The 23120-nt window shown below is 39.2% G+C and overlaps 1 protein-coding gene across 1 annotated transcript in view; it reads left to right on the top strand.

Moving 5' to 3' along the window:
- The first annotated feature begins 20610 nt into the window (after positions 1–20610).
- Positions 20611–23120, top strand: part of C22H1orf21 (chromosome 22 C1orf21 homolog) — a 185759-nt gene continuing 183249 nt past the window's right edge. Inside the window, exons 1-2 of the mRNA XM_054712045.1 lie at positions 20611–20745; positions 22071–22185. The gene's annotated coding sequence lies outside the window, so the exon portion shown is untranslated. The remainder of the gene's footprint in view (positions 20746–22070; positions 22186–23120) is intronic.

Below are 23120 nucleotides of genomic sequence, written 5' to 3' on the forward strand. Positions count from 1 at the left end.
GGAAACTGGTGCTTTTTGAAGCTGCACAGATTTTTAAAGAAGAGTGAGAAAACATCAGTTGGCCATCTCAAAAAATGATGATTAAGAAGTTGATGAGGCGCTAACCGGTTTGGCTCAGTGGCTAGAGCATCAGACTGCAGACTGAAGGGTCCCAGGTTTGATTCAGGTCAAGGGCCTTGGTTGCGGGCCATCCCCAGTAGGGGGCGTGCAGGAGGCAGCTGATCGATGTTTCTCTCTCATCGATGTTTCTAATTCTCTATCCCTCTCCCTTCTTCTCTGTAAAAAAATCAATAAAATATATTTTTTAAAAAGATGCTAGAAATAATTCATCTTATTTGACGTGTTACTATTTAAAAAGAAAAAAAGAAAAAGTTGATGAGGATTATGGGAGCTCTAGAGACCCAGTATCTCCCACATCACATAACACTGGTTTTTATTCCTCTTTACATATTTATCCTTGAGAATAAACCTGAAAAACAAGTCAGACTGTATTAAAAAAAGGGAAAATACGGGAATTCTGTATTTTTATAGAGTTCTGTTTTGCCTAACTCTTTAAAAATTCTTAGATTCACCACATGGAGCTAAGACCAATGTGATAATTTTAATATTTGAATCTAATAATATGAGTTTTCATTGCCCATTATAGTTTATAATGTGCTTTCTTTTGTATGATGTTGTTTCTCAAACAGAGATCATCGGAGATGTGACACAGGTATACAAGATCAAAGAATAAAGAGCATCACTTTATTGTTCTTGCTGGTCAGACATTTAAAATGCTATTTTGTATTAAAACACACATTTATTATTAAATATAATGCATAATTCACTTGATTTTCTCAGATAAAACCTGAGCCTTGAAAGCAAAGCCATGCCTAAAATGTGCCACAAAGAGCTTTGCCTGCAGTGTGCTCAGAGCATTGAGGGTGCTTGGTGGAAATCTGAGTAGCATAGGTAGACGTTTTATCTCATTTTCCCAACAAGAAGTATAGTAGAGAACATGTTTATCTCTTTATCAAGGAGAGAACCAAGGCTTGGGAGGTTCAGAACTTCTCCAAGTCCCTTTGCCATGTTCTGCTGGGCAGTCCTATTCTAGAGTCTGTGTTCTCAGCTCTAGAAAATGCTGCCTTTCAGTGCTGTGTGGTCACTGCAATCCAAATAATTGTCCCTAATTGTGTGGATTGAAATTCTTTGACGCTCCTTCCATCCACCAAGAGGTGGAGTCTAGCTCTCCTTCCTGTGAATCTGGGCGGGCCTGTGAGCACTTTGAGCCACAGAGTAAAGAGAAATGACACTCTCCCTCTTCCGGGGCAGCCTTTAAGAAACTGGCAGCTTTTACATTGGGTTGGTAGAGTCAAGCCCTGGAATGCCCCACAAGACATCAAACTACCCTGCTTGAGAGACCCCGTGGAGAGGCCCTGAGACTTCATAGAGTAAGAGGAGGATCCAACCCAGCTTCCTGCCATTCTCTCTAAGACACCAAGTATGTGAGTGAAAACATCTTAGACCCTCCAGGCCCGACAACTCAGGAAGAACAATAATGAAAGACCCCACACAGCATCACATTGTACAGTAGAATTGCCCAGCTGAGCTCTGCCTGAATTCCGACCCACGAAATTAGGAGAAATAATAATTTAAAAAAGTGGTTGTTTCAAAACACTAAGTTTTGGGGCACTCTGTATTCAGCAGTCGTTAACTGGGAAACTGCTCAAAGGGCATTTTCATTTCTGTTGCCTCTGAGATTTTCCAATGCTTCATGGAAATCTTACTGATATTCCAGATGTGACACTGTAGTTGCCCTACTCATGAGCTTAATAAAGGGCCAGCAACTGAAAGAACTATAGCGACCCATCATCACTTATTACAGCAAGTCTATAAATGAAGATAAGTGTGAAATCAGAGCCACCAGGGTCCCCCGCTCCACTTCTGCATCCGGGCTGCTGATGGTTCTTCCCTGAATTCAAAGTGAGGGTTAGGTGGTCCATAGCCCACCTGCTCCACAAGTCAAACTACCTTGAGTTTTTGTGTCGTAACTAGATATTTATACAGTTCTTCCAGGAAAGGTAAGTTTTTCTGAAACACTGAGTCATCCATCTACTGGATACAGATAAGCCATGGATTCATCAGAATGAAGATGTTTTCTGAAGTGTTGGGCAGTGTCTGATCTCAGCATCTGTGTTAATGCAGGATGGTAAATAGAAAGCACTGATGCTTCCTTTTATGGGCCTGGAACTCTGCTTAGCTACAAAATGCCAGCTGTCCCCAAGGCCCAATTGCTTACTATTCAAGAACAGTCTCTGCACAAAATAGAGCACACACTGGCAGAGAAGCCCTGGGCAATAGCGCAGATTCAAGACAGTCGGGACTAATGCCTCTCAGATGAAAATGCTTCTCTTTGTTTTAATTTCTAAGCATTTTCTCGTAGAATCAAAATTTTGTTTTGTTTTAAGAAGATTCTTTTTTTTAAATCCCACCCAAGGACATGTTTTTTAATTGATTTGGGGGAGAGAGAGAGAGAGAGAGAGAGAGAGAGAGAGAGAGAGAGAGAGAGAGAGAGAGAACGAACATTGATCAATTACCTTTTGGGACCCAGAACCTGGTTATGTGCCTTCACCAGAAATCAAAGCCAGGACCCTTCAGTGCATGAGATGATGATCCAACCAACTGCACCACCCAGCCAAGGCTAGAATTAAAACTTTTAGACATTTGTTTGTTTGTTCACTTGTTTTGGTGTTTACAACAACTTGAACTGTTTATTTACAGTCCAAAAAAACAATATTGAATGCTAATATTTAAATGATCTGCTAATATTTAAATGAAAGCCTCTAATAGCTATTTACTGAGAAATATTTACCATGGATAAAAAAATCCATCATGGCTTCCCCAGTGCCTGAAGTCTTTCCCTTCACTATTCTCCAACCACTGTGCCTTTATTAAGGACTTAGTATATGCCAGCCTCTGTGTCAAGTTCTGTAGAGGCATTATCTGGTTTAATATTCATAACAGCCCTAGGAAAGAGATAATATTACTGCTATTTTATAAATAAGTTAACACCAATAAATTATGTAACTTGGCCAAGGTGACATAAATACTGAGTATTGAAGCCAGATATTTAACTTTATATATGCTGATTCAACTCCTAAATGTATATATAAGTGAGATTAGGTACCTTCTTTAAAAAATTTTGGTATTAAAGTTGTGCTGGCTTTGTAAAAGGAACCAGGAGCTTCAATATTTTTTACTATGGCCTAGAATCATTTAAATGACGTAGAACTAGCTATTCTGTAAAGGTTAGATAGATTTCAGCTCTGAAACAAGTAGGTAACATTTTTAGTAAAATATCTTTTTGACCTTTCCATTGTCTTCTGTGTAATTGGTCTACTCAAAGTTTTTCATGTCTCCTTCTTGGATTAATTTTGGTCACTTACATCTTACTGAAAATGATTCATTTCTTCCAGATTTGCCAAGTTGCATCCATAGAGTTGCATGTAATTCCCTATTATAATATTTTAAAAACTCTCCTACATTGTAGTTTGTCTCTTTTCTCATCCCTATTTTTAAACATATTTTTACTTTATTTCCTTACTCAAGTCTTCAATAGGTTATACATTTTATTGGTTCTTTTGAAATACTAGCACTTAGATTTATTTATTGTTCTACTAAATTTTGTTTCTCATTTGTTAGGTTCTGTTTTTTATCTTTGTAAATTCTCTCTTCCTAAATTGCAAAGTAAAGTTTTCTTATTCTTTTTCTAATTTACTAGATAGAAAACAAATTTCTTCATGTTTCATTTTTTCTTACTAAAATAATAAAGGCATTAGGACCATGTATTTTATTATATTTTAGCTCTGAGTACATCTTTGTGACCCATAAGTTCAGGTATGAAATAATTCTTTTTTTTTTCATACTTTCCATAGAACTTAGAATTTTATCATTAAGGTTTTCTTGACCCTAATGGCTATTTTAAATATATTTCTTTTTTATTGTTCAAAGTATTACAAATAGTAGTATATATGTCTTCTTTTTCCCCCAATGACCTCCCCCTGGTCTCCCCCTCCCTCTTCTCCCCCCCCCCCCCCCCCCGCCAGCACATGCCCTCAAACCCCAGTGTCTGTGTCCATTGGTTATGCTTATATGCATGCATACAAGTCCTTTGGTTCTTAATTTCCAAGTAGTTAATATATTTTACTTTTGGTCAACATTTAATCATATACTCTTATAGAAAATGAAATCTAGCATTTTCTAACTAAAGAATCTAAAGAATAAAAGAACATGAATAATTAGGAATTATTCAAGGAGTGCAAAGGTGGTTGTACATTAGGGTGTTCTAAAGTAATTCATTAGAACAACAAGGGGTAAATGGCATTTACTAAATTCAACAATCATTCTTCTAATACTCGAGGTAGAGGATAAGACTTCCAGAAAGGTTAAGTGAGGAACTCAGCACATGTTATCCCCCCCAGAAGCAATAAAACTAGACAAAATTTTAAAAAACAATCATTTCAAACTCTAGGAATTAACCAAACACGTTAAAAAGCATTATATACTCCTGTTACCTTCCTTGTTGTAAAGTCTCTTTTGCCTAATATTATTATAGTCACTTGGACATTCTTTAGATCAGTGTTTTTATCTTTTTCACTTTAAATCTGCTTATATCTTTATATGTAAGGCAGATTTCTTATAGAAACATTATATATCATTTACATGTAATGCAATTATCAATATGGTTAGGTTTACATACACTCTTGCTATTTATTTTCTATTTGTCCCACCTATTCTTTGCTTTTTTCCTGCTTTAAAAATACGTTTTTTGTATTTTATTTTCTCCATTATTGACTTGTTAGATACATCTCTTAGATAAATGTACAATACTTACCATATATTTTAAGAGCCTTACAACAGTGTACTCCATCTTCTCTCCTCAAACAAATATTGTTGTGATGTACTTTAGTTCTATATATGTTATAAACCTCACAATACATGTGAGTAGGGAAAAGCCCAGTTCTCCACCTGTGTTTCTTTTTACTCTCACACTACTACTACACTCACACTTCTGACACCAGATGTGTGGAGATTTTCCCCAGAACAAGGTAATTCTATGATGCCAGCTGGGTGTCCTACAATTTAACTCAACTCTGACACTATCTACCTGGAGATGGCCTCAGATCCCACAGGTTAGGGGCTCAGTCCTAAAAGACCGCCCCTTCCCACTTCATATACCAATCACAAGTTGAGATTGTCACCTGGCTTCTAACAGATTGGCTATAACTCATAGGTGCAGAGCAGATCACAGAACTCAGGACAACAGTTTGCTTATTGTTTACCTCCTTAAGACACAAATGAACATGAGAAGATGCATAAGGCAAGGTGTGTGGGAAGGGGTGCGGAGCCTCCATGCCCTCCCCAGGTGTGCCACTCTCCCAGCACCTGTACCTGTTCACCAACCTGGGAGCTTTCCAAACCTCTTCTTGATTTTGGGATTTTCATGGAGGCTTCATCACATAGGCATGACAGATGGATTATTAATTCAATTTCCAACTCGGTCTCTGAAGAATGGGGGAGAAGAGTGGAGGCTGAAAATTTGAAGCTTCTATTCTTGGTCTTTTTTGTGACCAGGCCCTATCTAGGGGCCCACAAAGAGTTACCTCATTTAGAACAAAAGACACTGATATCACCCTGGAAATTCCAAGGGATTTAAAAACTGTATGTCAGGAACTGGGGTCAAAGACCAAATTCTAGAACAAAAGATGCTCCTCGTACTCTTATCATTTAGGAAATTACAATGGTTTTAGGAGCTTTGTGCCAGGAACCCGGAGCAGAGACCAACATATATTTTTTCTATTATCTCATAATGTGCTTATTATTTTTCTTTAAATAGTGAACTACCATTTAAAGAGATTTTAAAAGTGAAAAAAATGTATCTTATATTTAACCATTTATTTACCATTTTCAGTGCTCTTTATTTTTTGTGTTGATCCAAATTTCTTCTAGTATCAGATCCTTTTGCCTGAAGAACTTCTTTTAACACCACTTGTAACATAGACCTTTCAGTTTTTAGTCCCCTTTTTAAAAAGTCTATATTTAACTTCCATTTTTGAAATAGCTTTTTATCCTTTATCTAGGTTGATGGGGTTTTCTTTTAGTACTTCATTGTCTTCTGGCTCTGACAAGAAGTCTGCTCTCTTCCTTATTTCCCTTCTTCTCTCTATATTGTGTTTTCCCCTATCCTCATCTGCTTTTAAAATTTTTATTTATCACTATTTTTAATAATTTGATCATGATGTGTCTTGACATGATTTTCTCTGTATTTCATTTGTGGTTCATTGAGTTTATATTTGCAAATTTAGAGTATTCATCAAATTTAGACGTTTTCCAGTCATTATTTCTTCAAATATTTTTATCTCCTCCATCCTTCTAGGGTTATAATTTTCCATATGTTAAATGGCTTGATATATTCTCACAAGATTTCTCCTGTTCTGTGTTTCATTTTAGATAAATTTCTAAGATCGTTGATACTTTTTCTGTGGGGTCTAAGATGCTGTTAACCCCAGGCACTGTAGTTTTCATTTCAGGTATTGCAATGGGAAAAGTAGAGTAGGGAAGGGAGATCAACCCCAGGTAGATATTTTAAATATGGCCACCAGTTGAAACCTTACTAACTGGGTAAAATTTGAGCAAAGACCTGAAGAAGGTGACGTCAGGAACTTCATGTCTTCATCATCTTTCCAAGTGTTTTCTATTATACTTTTAGCACTTTCTCTTTTCTCTTTAATCTGTTCTTTTCTTCTAATATGTCAAGGATAGCTTTCCATTGTCTCCTGTGTGTTCCCTTTTGTCTCACAGTCTTCTTAATTATGTCCTTTTACATTTTTCCCCATTTGTCTCTCTCCTATCTTCCTGACCTTACTATTGGTTCCTTTTTCTGCTTCTCTTTTGGCTTCTGTATCAGTGATGGTTTTATTTTTCTCTTTTATTCTTTACAAAGCTTTGACTACTCACTCTTTATCTCCTTTCACCTTATATTTGAACACTTTTATTTCCTCTTAATTCTTATTTCTGGAGACCACATCTTGAATTTAGTTGATATCTAGAGGAAACATTCTGTGGCATGTCTTCCTCTGGGGAATGTTTTTTATCTGATTTGTGCTTACCATGTATTGTTTTCTTTGTGGCTGCTTTGTGATTATTACTCAACTTTGAATGGGATCAGTTCTTTGTGGACCAATTACTTACAAAAATTGTCTGGGAAGGGTTCATGAACTGAATTGTGACAGAAGATGGCTTGGGCTTAGGACTTTCTCTCTTCCCTACCACATACATACATGTCTACACTGCATGTTCTCAAATTCGAATGTTCTAGAGCCACGTTTGGGGTAAGCAGAAAATTCATTAGTCCCTTGTATGCCATGTTTTTTGTTTGTTTGTTTGTTTGTTTGTTTGTTTGTTTTTAAGTGGTGATTTAGTAGTTATTGTTCCTGATTATTTTCTTGGTCTATTATCAGCAGTTTCTGAACTGATTGTCACTTACTTCTGCTTCTTATAGAAATGACAGGACCACACAGGTTATCATTCAGCCCCTCATCTTCTGTCTGCCTGTGATGTTAATCTAGGTTTGGGCCAAACAACCCACCTCCACCTTGTCAGAGCTACTGCTATAGAAAGTGAATAATGGTTTGGCCCTCAGCATGACCAACTACTTTGAAGAAATCCATGTGCTCCTTCAGCTCTGTGGGGTTGTCAGCCCCTTCTTGCTGTGCTCCCTCTGTTTGGTCCTCATATTACTATGTTTGACAGCTATTCTGCATAGACTATTGTTCCCTGGCACTTCTCCCTTAGTTCATGTTCTTCTCTGGGGTTTGTTATTATTATTTTGTTGGTGGTGGTGGTTTAACATAGAAGAGTAGATTAGAAAAGTCTTCATTCTAATCTTTAATTGGAAGTTTCTACTATTTATTTTAATTTCATTCCACTCAATAAATACTTACTGAATGCCTACGAAGAATAAGGTATTGTGCTTAGCATTGAGAAGAGGAAAAGATGGAGGCAGAAAATCACAGAAAGTGCTTGAAGAACACAAGTAACCCCACTCTATTGGAGCACAAGGATAAGGAAAGAAACCCACACCCGTCAATATAGTGGCAGTAGGAGTGTTGTTTCAGCAGAAAAATCTTTGCAATTTTGCCTTAAGTGAAATAGTCCGATTTATGTTCTGGGAGCCCTCAGGACTATCCTAATAATAGCAATGCTTGGAAGTATTAATAAATGATGCTGAACCATCCAAATAATTATGGTAACTAATATTCAGCATATTCTTTAGTAGATACTTTCTTCCAGAATCATGTGGGCCACTTAATAAAATAGAATTTTATTTAAGAAAAAAAAAAAGACCTAATGTAGGATAAGCAGTTCTCTGGAGTGGCTCTTTGCCTGTGAGTGTGGCTGTTTCCTACAGACTTAAAGTAATCATTCTGTGGTAATTAAGAATAAATAATAAATAAGTACATACACAAATAAAGTCTCTTCAGGAGACCAAGTAAAGAACAAAAATAAAGAAATCAAGGGCTGGGGGACCCTGATATTGCTTCAGACGAAGAAGTGTATTTAAATATAACTAAGTAAGAATGGGAGATGGTGGCCACTTTATTCTCCTGAAGTCTGGGGATATTGTAACCAAAAGTCAAACCACAAGATTTCATTGGTTAAACTGCTTCTCCCTCTGCCCAAACCCTGACAAAAAGTCTCCACCTCAAAGAAACATTAATGACTCTCAAAGCATTTGCTCATTTATTTGACTCTGACCATTCTGTCCCTCCCCTTTTCTCTGACTCCTCTGTATTCTCCAAAGAACCAAATCTTGCTAAACCTCTGGGTTCTGAGAAGAAGCCAATGGAACCCTAGCCTGCTGACAGTAAACTAGAGATGACAAGGTGAACAGTGCGCTTCTTTTCTCTTTCTGAATCGTGTGGGGTGCCCTACAGATGGACTCGCTATGGGAGCCCGTGAACTGGGGAGCGCCCTGGGATGGAAAAGCATAAGCAATTCTGGCCTAAGATCAAACCTTGGCTCTCAAAAACGTTAGAAAATGCTCATGTCATATTAGTGATGATGGTTCTGGATTAGAAATGACGACATATGGGCAGGTTCTAGAACATACATGTTAGTACATTAGCAATAATAATCAGATGGATTTTCTTGGGAGAGATAGAGGAAAGAGAATTATAGAGTGAAGGACTCTGGGGCGATGGTTCGCTGAAATGTGGTCCCCAGACCAACAGCATCAGCGTCACCTGGGAACCTGCTGAAATGCAAATTCTCAGGCCTCTCCCAGACCTGCCAACTCAGAAATTTTGTGGGTGGAAGCCCACAATCTGTTTTAAAAAACCCTCCAGGTGATTCTGAAGTATGTTAAAATTTGAGAAGCAGTGCACTAAGGGGAAGAAAAATAACTGTAGGTATAGGTCAGTACTTCTCATACTTTATCTTGGTGAGTTTATTAAAACAAAAATCATGAGACCCTACTCTAAGAGTTTCAGACTCAGTAGGGCTGAGTAGAGGGGAAGGCAGTTTGCTTTCTAATAAATTCCTATGCGTTCTCCCCTGGGCCAGGGACCAAGGTTTGTGGGAAACAAGACCAATGTGGCTGATGTTCTCTCAGTGCTGGTACTCAGCTCAGCCCTGCCAGGAGCCAGCATCAGAACAGGAGGACCTAAAACTGAAATGAAGTTGAGCTGTAACATTTAATGACTAATGAGGAAACAATTTGTAAAGCTCAAATTGAGGGACATTCTACCAAGGCCACTGGCCCATACATTCAAATATGTTCTGCATGTTAGTGCTCGCTTCGGCAGCACATACACAAATATGTTCTGCATGTTAGATTAAGGGATTGTATCAATAGTTTCCTGAATTTGAACACAAGTGAGCCTGGCTTTGTGGATTGAGATTGTACCTGCTACACTAAAACCCATATCCTCATGCTCGATGCTTTCTCCAGGACAGTGATGACCACAATGAAGCTCTTACTCAGCACAAAGAACTTACCAAGAATAGGAATTGCTTGCTCTTTTGACTTGGAATTACTTTCCAGAGTCCATGGTGGTTTCTGTCTCTGTGTGGTTCCTAGGCTGTTCTCAGAGTGGGCTGTTCTCAGACTTGTCCGGGATAGGTGTGGAATATCACACAGTCTTATTTCAGTCTTCCCCAGGGTGACAGGAGCCGCAGAATTGACTGCTGACACCTGAGACAGGAAGAGCGGCTTCTTGGGATCTCTTTCAAAGTGGCTGCTCTTTGATTTCTCTTCTTGTGTGTTCTTCCTTACTTCCGGATTTCTATAGTGCTTGCAGTCTGACGCAAACATCCAAGCACTCGATTTTAATCCAGCCTAGTGTTTTCCCCTGTTGTCTCTTGTACCCACAATTCACCTCCCAAACCAGAGGCGGGAACTGTGACTCCATGACGTTTACATCCTGAGGAGCGTTGCACTGTGCTAGCCCAGTAAGCACAGAAACACATTTGTCAGTGTATTCACAGAATGCAGTGAATGAATGAATGAATGAATGAATGGTAATGCCCATTTCTCCTAATATGCCAATTAGAAAAACAAACTCCTCTTGGAAACGTGTGCGAGATTTGAGAGAAGCTGGATAACAAATTATTTATTAAAAATGCAAGACTTCTTCCTCTGCACATGGGTCGTTAACGGTTGCCTGTATATTCAACTCATTGTTAGAGAATTACTGCATGCCTCATTATTTAGGCTCAGTAATGATGCAATGACAAGCTTACTTATTGGTTTTCTCAAGTGAGCTATTGGACTAAGCCAAGCAAGACTGTGAAATAAGCAAAATCTAGCTTTGCTGTCCCTCCTTCTAATGGCTATTCATATCCTCCTATCCCCCATCCCCACTCTCCCATCTCCTCTTTAACTAGCAATTAATTAGCTCATAAGAGCCAACGTATTACCCCTCTAAAGAACTATTTGTCTTTTAGTAAAAGAGTAATTAAGAGCTAACTTTAAGAGTCTAAAGAAATGAATCTCTAATTGCAAATTTCCATGCATTGAAAAGCCAGTGGGAGAGAGATTTAGGGAAAAGGTTTCTTAAATCTCCCCTTCTAGGAAGAAGCCCATTTTTACTACTCATTAAGCCAGTGCCAATCAGATTTATGAAAAAGATTCCATTTCTAAGTTAAGTTTAGAAACTTTATTTTTATTTTATTTTACAGAGATATATTCATGCTTTGGAGAATAAATTTAAGCTGATAAAACTCACAAATCACTGTTTTATAAGTCAGAAAGTAATTTACTAACTTGTTTATGATTTCTCATTACTATTATATTCATGTGTTCTGTTTAAGGCATAGAAGTCAGAAACCTGATAGGAGTGCCAACAATTTCTCCTACTGTGCTCAGAGCAGACATTGCTAATCAAGCACTGCACTCCTTTCCTTCTTCACACAGCTCCAGGCAACCATTGCTTTCACAAATTATATCCATTGCCCAGCAAAGGGTAAAACCTTTGCTTGCCAGTGCTGTTCTTCTTGCTATCAAGGTACCTAGGAAGTAATTATTTATTAAAATGTTATTTGGCAAGAATGGAATCAGAACAAATGACCACATCCCAAAAAGTATAATTGTGAAACAAAATAGCACAAGTGAAAATAAATTAGAACTAAAGAAAAGGGGCAGGAAGTCAAGATGGCTGAGGTGCATGGCTCTATGTAGTTAATGTCATTAGAACTTAATATAAATTAACTGGATTCAGAAGTTCAAAAAAGAAAGGAAGTAGGAAGGCAGGGAAGGAAGAAAAGTTTGTGGATGGAATATCACATGAGGGGTGATTGATTTGTTAGACAGGATCCTTATTTCTATGACAGATGCAGCAATGAGCTTCATAAGACTTTCCCTCACTCGGTAAAAAAGCCCTAGGCATAATTCAGTGAAGTCATTTCCATAGTGGGTCAAGATAACATGTTCTAATTTGATACCAGAAAAAGAACCTAGACTACGGAGATGTGTGGGTGGATAATCCCAAGGGGAATTTGATAGTTTTGCAAAATATTTTCTACATTTGGGACATTACTGCCAACCTACAATGTGGTATAACTTTCTAATACTGTAATATCAAAAAGGTATTATCAATCTTGGGTACGCCTTGATAAAATATGGCTCTTCCTCTCCCCAGAGACTTCTGTCACTGCTTTCCCTCATAGCATTGCTATGTCCTGTAATGAGGCATTGCTGAGCTAGTTGTATTGTAGAAGACTTGCTTCTTGCAAAAGTATGAAGTATATTAAATTGACAATCTTTTTATGCTCCATAGGGTTGCACAGACTGGTGCCCTTTCCTCAAACACTGAAATTGTAATTCCAGACGCTTCCCAACCCAGCACAGTTTCTGGTGCACCTTAGCGCTCAATAATATGCACTGAATAAATGAATATCTAGGACCTCTATTTTCTTCTGCATGCTCCAGGTTTTGAAAGAATTTGTCTAATACACAATTTGCATTTGGATAATAATGAATTTGCATTTTTAGGTCAGTAAAATAGAAGGTTGGCCCTCATAATTTTGATTTTTTTGTGCTGTTGAATTCCTACTGAATTTCACTTACAGAGAATGAAAGAGACTTCCTAGTCTTGGAATGTTGCCTTCGATGGGGATGTTCTCTTAATGATACTTGCATGATTCTTACCGCATTCCATAAACCAAACTAAACTCCAGAAGCTTATGAGGTAAATGTAGATAGTGAAAGGTGATAATAAAAAAGCTAAAAGAAAATGTAGATGAATATTTCTCTTCCCCACATTTAAGAAAGGAATCTAACATATAACAGTAAGGGGAAAAATGTAGGTTTTATTACATAAAAGGTAAACACTTCTGTACACAAAAAGGTCTAAAGGCAAACATAAAGTAAGAACATATTTTCACTACTATGTAAAGATTGAATAGCCTTTATTGATAAAGCATGGATACAATCAATAAGAAAAGTAATTTCTCAATAGAAATACTGGCAAAGGACACTGACAATTTTAAGAAGAAAAAATGAAAACAGGCATTAAAAACATTTTCAAATAGTCAGCACTACTAGTAATAAAAGGAAATTAAGAGGAGATACTCTGATCTATATTTTTAGTACATATTTCAAAGGTAATAATACTTAATAGTGTCAAAGGTATAGACTTTCTGGAAAGCATTTTGGCAATAGGTGCCAAAATCCTTTAAAGTTCCCAGGAAAACCAGGGCAAGGTTGTATGTATTACATTATTTTAATCACATTATTTCTAATGGCCAAAAAGTGGAGGAAAAATAGAGGTCCAAATAGAATGGGAATGATTAAAATAATTAAACCATGAAATGAGAAATAATTGATGAAATTATGAAATAATGAGAAAATTCATATGAAATAATATTAACTGACAAAAAAAAAACCTGTGTATATAGCTATAAATATAGTGTAATTCCAGTTACCTAAAACCTATATATCTGTATATGCATAGAAAAAAATTTATAAGGAAACACACCAAAATATTAAATCTGTGTTATACTCATAGAAATGATTATTTTTCTTTGTACTTTATCTTTATTTTCCAAAAATTTTAACAATATTAATATGTTATTTTCCCAAGTTTTGAAAAGTAGCATATGAAATAAAAATGGAATACTTGATCTAAATGGAAGATTCTAGAATGTTTCCATATAAACAGTCAATTTTTTTAGAAGAGTTATCTCCATTACATTCTCTGGGCTCATGCCCTTAAGTTATTCTCAACTTACATCCCCAGGGGCAGGTAAGAGATGGATGATACAATTTCTCTAAGATGATACCTAAATTACTAAAAGCCAGGTCAAGCCTGATGGGTTAAATATGTGGTTTGCAGTAAGGAAAAAAAAAAAAAAAAGACAGACTGGGAAAAAAAAGTCACACAGAAAAAAAAGTCAAAGGGATGGATGGCCATCAGACTTCAGAAGCAAGCTCTCTGGCCAGGATTCCTGGGAAGGTTGTCTTATTCTGACTTAATCTCAGTATTTACTGGATTGTTCTGAAATAATCTGTCCACCTGCCTTTCTCTCCTCGAGTCCAGGCTATGAATCCCTTGTGTAAAAGTCTCCGTTTTACTTACTATCTCTGTAGCTCTGAACACAGTACTGGTCAATCAGGAAAGTGTTTCTTGCCTAATGCTTTCATCTGTACCTTGACCATTAAGAAGCAAATTCAAAGGAGAAGTGAAAATATCAGTCTCTTGAAAATAAGATCAGGGAATGATGGTGAATCTTGCCTGCTTCCTCACCTCAGCATACCAAGTCATCCTATATAATAAAAGGCTAATATGCAAATCGACCGAACAGCAGAACGACAGGTCACTATGATGCACACTGACCACCAGGGGGCCGATGCTCAATGAAGGAGCTGCCCCCTGGTGGTCAGTGTGCTCCCACAGGGGGAGCGCCTCTCAGCCAGAAGCCCTGAGCTGACTCACGGCTGGTGAGCACAGCAGCAGTGGCAGGAGCCTCTCCCGCATCCGTGGCAGCGCTAAGCTGGCAGTTGGACAACCCCCAAGGACTCCTGGACTGCGATAGGGCACAGGCCAGGCTGAGGGACGCCCCCCTTCCCCCCAAGTGCACAAATTTTGTGCACCAGGCCTCTAGTATATACATAAAATTGGTGGTTTGAGATTGCTCTGGCCAAAAGTGGCTGCATGAAACCCAACCCTTGTATCATTATCACATGTTCACTTACGACTCTCCCTGGCCATCAACAAACTAATCATTACCTTAAATAAGCCCTTCTTTTAATAACTCTGCTTAGAAATGACTACATAAAACCATGAAATAGAATAGTTTCTCGTTTCACTGAAATTGGACCCACATTTACTGTCATAAACTGCTGTGGTCACTGGCTGTTCCTAGTCAGGGCCTTCTCTCTATTAGCTGCCTAGATATCTCCATTGTACAGCCAGAGCCCAAGGAAGCAGTGAGCTCTGCAGTCTGCAGAACCCTGGGAGATTCTGCAAGCTGGTAAAATCCTTCCATTTGGGACTTGCCTATACAGATTCCGAAAGAGTTACCTTCCAAGATCCTCAATGGATTCTTGAAACTTCAGCTATTACCAGACCCTACATATGCTATGTTTTTTCCTATACATACATACCTATGATAAAGTTTTAATTTACAAATTAGGCACACTAAGAGATTAATAATAACTAATAAGAACAATTATAGCAATATACTCTAATAAAAGTTGTAAGAATGTGGTCTCTTTCTCTCTCTCTCTCAAAAGATGTTATTGTTCTGTGTGTACCTCGTGCATATGTTTGATAAAGGGGTAATTCACATCCTGGTAGGATGGAGCATGATGGCAAGGAATTTCATCACACTTCTCAGAATGGTGTGAAATTTAAAACGTATGACTTGTTAATTTCTGGAATTTTCCATTTAATATTTCTGGACTGCGGTTGACCACGGGTAACTGAAACCTCAGAGCAAAACCACAAGTAATTGGAACTACTGTATTGGAGTATCAATGCTGTTTGCTCTGCTAGGAAACCTCGGGTCTTATCCACCTGGAAACTGGCATCCTTAAAGGGCCCCTGCTCTGTGAAACCCTACCTCACCACTCTATTCTTTAAGCCCTTGTCAGATTTTGTATGGGTTTCATCCCATGTCTGTTTCTCTCCTTAGACACTAAGTTCCATGAAGGCAGGAATACTATTTCATGTATCTTTGTAGCACAGTGCCTGAAACAACCAGTTAATACCCGGGCGGGGGGGGGGGGGGGGAGTTGGGGGTGTGTGTGGAATGAATTTAGTGCTTATTTTATTTTTAGACTATTCTCTGGGAGTTCCAGCCTTTTCTAAAAATAATTCTAAGTGTTTTCCAGGACATAGAAATGGTTGGTAGAAATCTTTGAATCAAAGTTCTATCACTTACTAGCTTTCTATACTGGTAAGTTAATGTCTTTTGAACCTCAATTTCTTGATCTGTAAAATGGGTATGATGATAATAGTAGCACTGTCGTCAGGTTGCATGCACTGGCGTCATTCTCCTGGCACACAGCTGTGATTAGAGGTTCCCCCAGGGCCTACCAGAGCAGTTTTTCCCATCAGAGTTTTTCTCTTCTACTTTGAGGTTCTCCCTTTTTTTAGTCAGACCTCATGATCTTCTAGAGCAGGAGTCAGCAAACCTTGTTTGTAAAAGGCCAGCTATTGACTATGTTAAAGCTTTGCAGGCCACTCAGTTTCTGCTCCGTATTCTTCTTGGGTATTTTGTTGTTGTTGTTGTTTTTGTCTCTATAAAATCCCTTTAAAATCTAAAACCATTCATAGCTCATAGGCTATACAAAACCAGCCCTTTAGCAAGATAAGCTATATGGACCCATAACATATGTATATGGGTTTATGGGTTTGCTGAACCCTGATCTAGAGTGGGGGTTCACACCAACAGAAACAACACCTCCTGAAAACTCATTAACATAAATTAGTGAGCCTCCCCCCAGACCTACTGGATCAGAAACTTGAATGTGGGCACAACAAAGATGTTTAATAAACTCTCCAGGCGATTTTGATGCAGGTGTTAAACCTTGGCTGCACAGTAGAATCCTGGAGAGCTTTAAACCTGTCAATACCCACGCTTCCCTCTAGCAGATCAGAAGCTCTGGGGGTGGCCCAAGGCACAGGTGCTGAGAGGCCTGCAGGTGGCTCAGTGTGCAGCCTCCATTGGGTTCCCTCCAATATAAACCGAGGGGATAGCTGTAGTGCTGATAACATTGCCAAGGCACCCAATACCTGGGACTCGCTTCTTGTTTTGATGGTTTCTTGAAGAAATCTCACTCTAATCAATTAATCAAATGATAGCTTTTCAGCGCTCCATAAAAAGCACTATGTTAGGTACACTGGGGATATTTTAAAAAGTATATTAAGATGGTCTTTTCTACCTTTAGTAAAATGCATATGAAAAGCAAACTTCTCCATTACAAAGAAGCTCCTAGTTTCAGTTTTACAAGGAAGGACCAACTCAAGACATACCACCCATTTATCCTTTTTCAGAGTTTAAACCTGGTCCCTGGTCACTGTTTCCTGACTCCCTCACCATTACTTCAATGGGCTGGGTCCATTAGTCCAATTTTCCAAGTGGAGTAAGCTATAGGGTGTTTCATTCTTATTTCCAAAACACATTTTCCTGTAAATATTATGTGGGAAAGCCTTTGGATGGTTTTACATTGGGAAGGTAATTCTAGAGTGCCACATTTGACAAATGACATCAGCCAGCCTGCCCTCGCCATAAACCATTTTAGAACTCTTATGCATAATTTGGCTTCAGGTCAAGGTGGTGTAATATGAACCAGCAGAATATACAGCACAGCGTGTCCTTAGAAGCTATCCTAAAGATCAGCAGAACTCATTCCTGTAAGAGAAGCTCATCTGCAGGGCAAGGTCAAGTCCAGTGGTCATCAGAGAGGTTCCCTTAATGGAACTGCTCTTTGCCTGCTTTGTGACTCTGCTGTGGGGGTCCCTCTGGCTGCCTTCCTTACATCCATTCCTTCCTATCACAAAGGACGGCCCTGTCTCTGTACCACAGATATTCCCATTTTGTTCAGGAATCAGATAGCCATGTTCTTCCTGGGGAAAGGGTTCAATCTTGATGGTTTAGATAAACCATGGTAATTCCATTTCCTTTGTCAGTGATTGGTTTAGGAATAAGCTCGTGACTGATAATTCTGGTCTATGAGACTGAGAGGAAGCCTGCAAAAGAAACTTCTGGAAAGTTCTCTGTGGTGTTTAAAAGACATGCAGAGGGAGATGTTTCTTCTTAGGTCATTGGATATAGTGTTTCTTAAAAAATATGTTTTTATTGATTTTGAGAGAGAGAGAGGGAGAGAGAGAGAGAAAGGAGATCAGTTAACACCCTGAACCAGCAACCTGGGTATGTGCCCTGATCAGAGTTGAACCTGCGACCTTTCAGTGCATAGGATGATGCTCAACCCACTGAGCCACACTGGCAGGGGCTGGATGTAGTTTTGTGAGGATATGATGCTTACAGCTTCTGTAGCCATTGTGCAGCCATGAGGGAATGTGTCTGGAGCCAATAGCCGACACAATGAAAATGATGTAATAGAAAGGTGGAAAAAAATGTGAGTTCCCCAATGAACTCGTTGAGCTACTGAATTAAAGACCCAGAAACCATTTGATCTCCAGATTTCATGTGAGTAATAAATGTCACTATCTAGGCCATTTTTTTGTGTGTATTGTCTGTTTTTACAGCCAAATGCATCATAATTAATACAGATGTGAAAGAATCTTGTATTATACTTAGTGTCTGCTTATTCCAAAAACTTGCATATTTGTACTAAGGATTTTTCTGTTGGGAGAAAGGTGTTTTTTGTTGTTTTTTTTTTAAAACTTATTTCTTTCTTAGTTTTCTCTCTTACTGGCATAGCTGGTCTCCAACGCAAGGCTATGTCTCCCTGAGAACTTTATCTCTACCACTCTTCTTCTTGAAGACCTAAGTAAACCTTTAACTTTGATATGACATCAGCCTAATACAGAATGGCAGTCCCATCCACACCAGGCACAAATACAACAAAGGATGGACCTTACTATGCAACCGCTGGCATTTTAATCAGTATTGTTGTTAACATTGACATTGGCATCACCATAGCCAGCAGTCTGACAGCCTCAAAACCTTCTCAGTGCTTGACACAATTTTGACATTCAATAACTGTTAGTTGGATGAATGCATAAATAAACTCTAGTTATTTGTAATCAGCATATCAAGGAGAATTTAGAGACTTGAAGATATTTGAGATAGAACCCTAAGTACTAAGTAGCCTTTTTCTGCCACATGTAGCTTCAACTAGAGAGTGAAAGTCCTATAGCTTCTTTTTTAAAAATGAAATGTCCCCCCTCTCCATCTCTCTTGCTCTGATTCTCACGCTTATTCTATCTGGGAATTTCAGAACTTAAGTAATCTGATCTTACAAATATTTTTAAATCAGATGTTTTCATTTCTGCAAGAAGATTTTTTTTTCCAAAGAATTGCATCATTGCTCATTAAGAGTTTCTGACATATCAGTGTATGGTGCATGTATACATTTTGAGCAGGCTATGCGGTCATGTAGGTTCTATGTAACTCGTTTATTTAATAACTTCAAAGGTAAGGGACTGTATATAACATGGCTTTGAAAAAAAGTGCCTTCGTTGGAAATACTTCATCCAGCAGACTGACTTTGGTAGCGGGAGTAAAGAAATTATTAGCTTTGTTCAACCTCCTGTGTACTTTCCCGCAGCAAAGGGCAGATTTGTGACCTTCAGGGTGAGACTGGCAAGGAAGGAAATGTCCTCCTATTTTCTTGTGGAAACTTCATCATTTGTCTCAAGAGAAGGACTTACTTTCATGCTAAGATTCAATGTCTCAGTGACCAGATCCTACTCACTGAGAGAGGTAGAACGACCTCAACAGGGAGAAAGGCTGAGACCAGGCTTCTTCAAAGCTGATTCTCTTTCAGAAGTCAGTTCCTAGTGGATAGAACTTCTCCAATAGTCCCATGAGGGAGGAAAGTGTGTCTGTTAAATGTCCCCCTATAGTCCCTTGTTATACGTGTAAGGATACAAAAATTATTGGCTGGATTCCACCGATTAGTATAAATCCCTCCACAGCAGAGTTGCTTGAATCTCCACCTAACACTAAATATTTCTCTCTTTTTTAAAAATATTTTTTATTGACTTCATAGAGAGGAAGGGAGAGGTAGAAACATCAACGATGACAGGGAATTATTGATTGGCTGCCTCCTACATGCCCCACACTAGGAATCAAGCCTGCAACCTGGGCAGGTGCCCTGGCCAGGAATCGAACTGTGACCTCCTGGTTCATAGGTTGATGCTCAACCGCTGAGCCACGCCAGTAGGGCCACTTAATGTTTCTTTATGAAATAGTGACTTGCTTATAAGTCTGTCTCTTCCATTAAATGTTAAGTGCCTTGCAACCTGATCCATGTGTCAAGTCATCTTTGAACCCAGTGCCTGAAATACTTATAGTAATAGCAGGCACTCAGTAAATATTTTGAAATGGAAGTAAATCATTACATAATAGTGAAAAGGCCCAGACTCAATACGTTGACAGGTATTTACTCAGCCTGGGAGAAATAAGACAGAGACTGTAAATAAAGGTATTTTGCTTATATAATGAGAAGAGACTGGAGTTTAGAATTAGACCGTGTTTCGAATCCCAGCTTTGTAACTCACTGGTTGTTCTACTTTGAGCTCATTACTTAACCTCACTGGGCCTCATTTCATAGTCTGTAAATGGGGATAACAATACATTTCTAAATGAGTTGTTATGTGTTGAATTGTGCTCCCCATTCATATGTTGAAGTCCCAACCCCCAACCAGTACCTTAGAATGTGACCTCTGGCTCTTCACTCAGTGAGCATCATGGAAGAGTCATATCCTGGAATTAGAAAACCCTGGGTTTAAATCTTGAATCTTCTGTTGACTAACTTTATGGCCTCTTCTGCCTAAGACCCACGAGGGGATGACAGGAGGTCAGTCCCAGGGTAAAGGGTCCCCACCCTTCTCACAGAAGTTTGACACTGCATTTTGTCTGTCTTCAGAGGCACCCCATCCAGTAGAAATGGCAGCGCCTCTCACTTGGAGCCCAGATCTACAGAATCAGCATTGAATCCCTCACCCACAGGATTGTGGAGGTCAACCCAGATGAGATGGCCACCACACGATTGCTCTCCAGATGCTTATGGTACTGGTTAATGAACTAGCACATATTCTGTATCAAAGCCCACAATCACTATCACCTACAATGTGCTCCTTCCTCACCCTCCCTGGAGGTGACACCATGGAGGTCCTCAGCTTATTGGCCACTCTGAACCTCAGGTAAACTCCGGGGGTGTGGGTTACAGATGTGGTGCCATAACAGCGCATCTCAAGGTAATTTCCTGCCAACAAAAGGTCACAGGTCTTTTGTAGCTGAGAGTGGGGAGAAGAACTTTGACATTGTCACATTTAAAGAAATATTTTCTGCCTCATGGGTTCAGTTTCCAATGGTAATGTGAAGCATTGAAAGGGATTGCACCCCATCTAGCTATGTTTCTACATGGAAATCTGAAAGAAGGATCTATCTGTAGGAACACATATACACAGAGATTAAGAAACCATAGTCTGAAACCACAGGAAAGACATAAAACTGCTATTTCAAATTAGTGAAAGCATTATAAATGTTTATGCTAATGGCTGCCTTACATTGACACTGGGCATTTGTTGATAAAGCTGTCCTTTATCAACAAAAGTTATTTAGGACCAAGAACTGATTCAATCGAATCAGTGAGGAAGCATGGAAATGCTACCGTGTTTCAAGCCTTCTAGCCACCTTTGCTCTGTGATCTCCCACCTCTGGAATAGTCTTCTGGCTAGGAGAACCCACTGCAGGCTTCTGAGTAGCCAGCAGGTATCATGGGCCCACAGTGCTAATCTGTTTCTGGACCCTCACCAATGATAGAGACCGTGGAGGAGGTGGACAGTGTACTGTGGCCACCTACCACGCAGAAGATCCCTGAAGATGGAAGTGTTCTTTTCTACGCCCAGTGGTCACCATCAGGATGGTGTAGTCTAAGTACCAAGTGTAAGAGCCAGTGCCAGCCCTGTCACTTATTAGCTGGCTAACCTTGGCTTTGCCCTAATAACTTAACCTTATTGTTTTGCATTTAGAGATTTTGCATCTAGAAGATGGAGCTGTTTATAATAACAACACCTCCCTAGCATTTTACAGGGGGCTAAAATCAGTTAAAGCATGAGGGGGAGTTTAGAAAACATTCTGATTATATGCTAACACCCCAAAACTATTTGAACCATTTATTTTGGAATTCCCCCATTCCTTCCTTTCTCCCTTTTAGCATCTGGTCTGAAACCAGCAAGTTGTTTATATCTCCACGAGAGCAGTATTTTGTATTAGCTCTTAAAATTGTTAGTTCTCAGTAATTGTATCTTAATCAGTCCATAACATCAGAACCAGCAGAGCTTTTGTAATCTGAACTGTAATGAGAAGTAATGACTTATCCGTTGTTTTAGGGTTCTTGCTTCAATATGGTGAAGGGATCTGCAACTTGACTCCTTCCATTTATCGCCTCAGAATTGTTTCACTTTCTGAAAGGCTGTCGGAAAAGGAAAGGCTGTGTTCAAAGAGGTAAAGTTGAGATAGAGGTGAAAATATGGTAATGGAGATTTTGTTTGTTTCTTCTCTCTCTCTCTCTGTCTCTGTCTCTGTCTCTGTCTCTCTCTCTCTCTCACACACACACACACACTCACACACACACACACACACATATTGCACTCTTTTTCTTCTTTTAGCCACATCATCTGTCTGTATCATTGTGGCTGAAATGTCTGGACATCACTATTTGCTTTCTATCATTACTAAGAGGAGCCCACACAGCAATGTCATGGCAACTTAATTACTCCCTAACCTCTAAGGCTGCAGGAGACCCTGCTGTCTGGCTGAGCCTACAGGGAGCAGCAAAGCCTCCAGTTCTCACAGAGCTCACAATCCATTAGAGAGACAAGACCAGCATGTGACATAGCAATACTATTAGCACGCATAGCTGGAAGCAGGACAATACTCCAACGGGGTATCAGTAAGTACCAGGTAACTTCATCTGTTACACCCACAGTGGTGGAGCTGCTGTTTGACCTGGGGACTAGGGCTCCACACTAGAGAGCTAACTTCCGGTGACTGGACAAGGCCATGACTCTGAAAAGGAGAGGGGGAGACAGCCTGGGGGACTTAGCTGACCCTACTAGGGGTCTGGAGTCCCCCTCCTTCTCCTTCATCCTTCTCTCTTACCTGTGGCTGAGTCTCTTGGTTATGGGTTTTTAACATTCCATGCTTCAAATGACTTGTGTCCCCTGTTTTCATCTTCTGTCTACCCAATTTTTGGAAAGTGAGATAAAAGAAAAATACATACCCTAAGGAGAGACCCAAGGAGGAAGTAAATAGAGCCATAATTATCAGGTCTAGAAAAGCAGGTTACTCAGAGTAATTCACACATCATGGAGAGACCAATTAGAACCATTAGCAAGTTGTTAGCACTGACTTTAATCTATCTGCTCTGATTTTGCCCC

The sequence above is a fragment of the Eptesicus fuscus genome, chromosome 22, assembly GCF_027574615.1.
Source record: "Eptesicus fuscus isolate TK198812 chromosome 22, DD_ASM_mEF_20220401, whole genome shotgun sequence".
NCBI classification, from domain to species: Eukaryota; Metazoa; Chordata; class Mammalia; order Chiroptera; family Vespertilionidae; genus Eptesicus; species Eptesicus fuscus.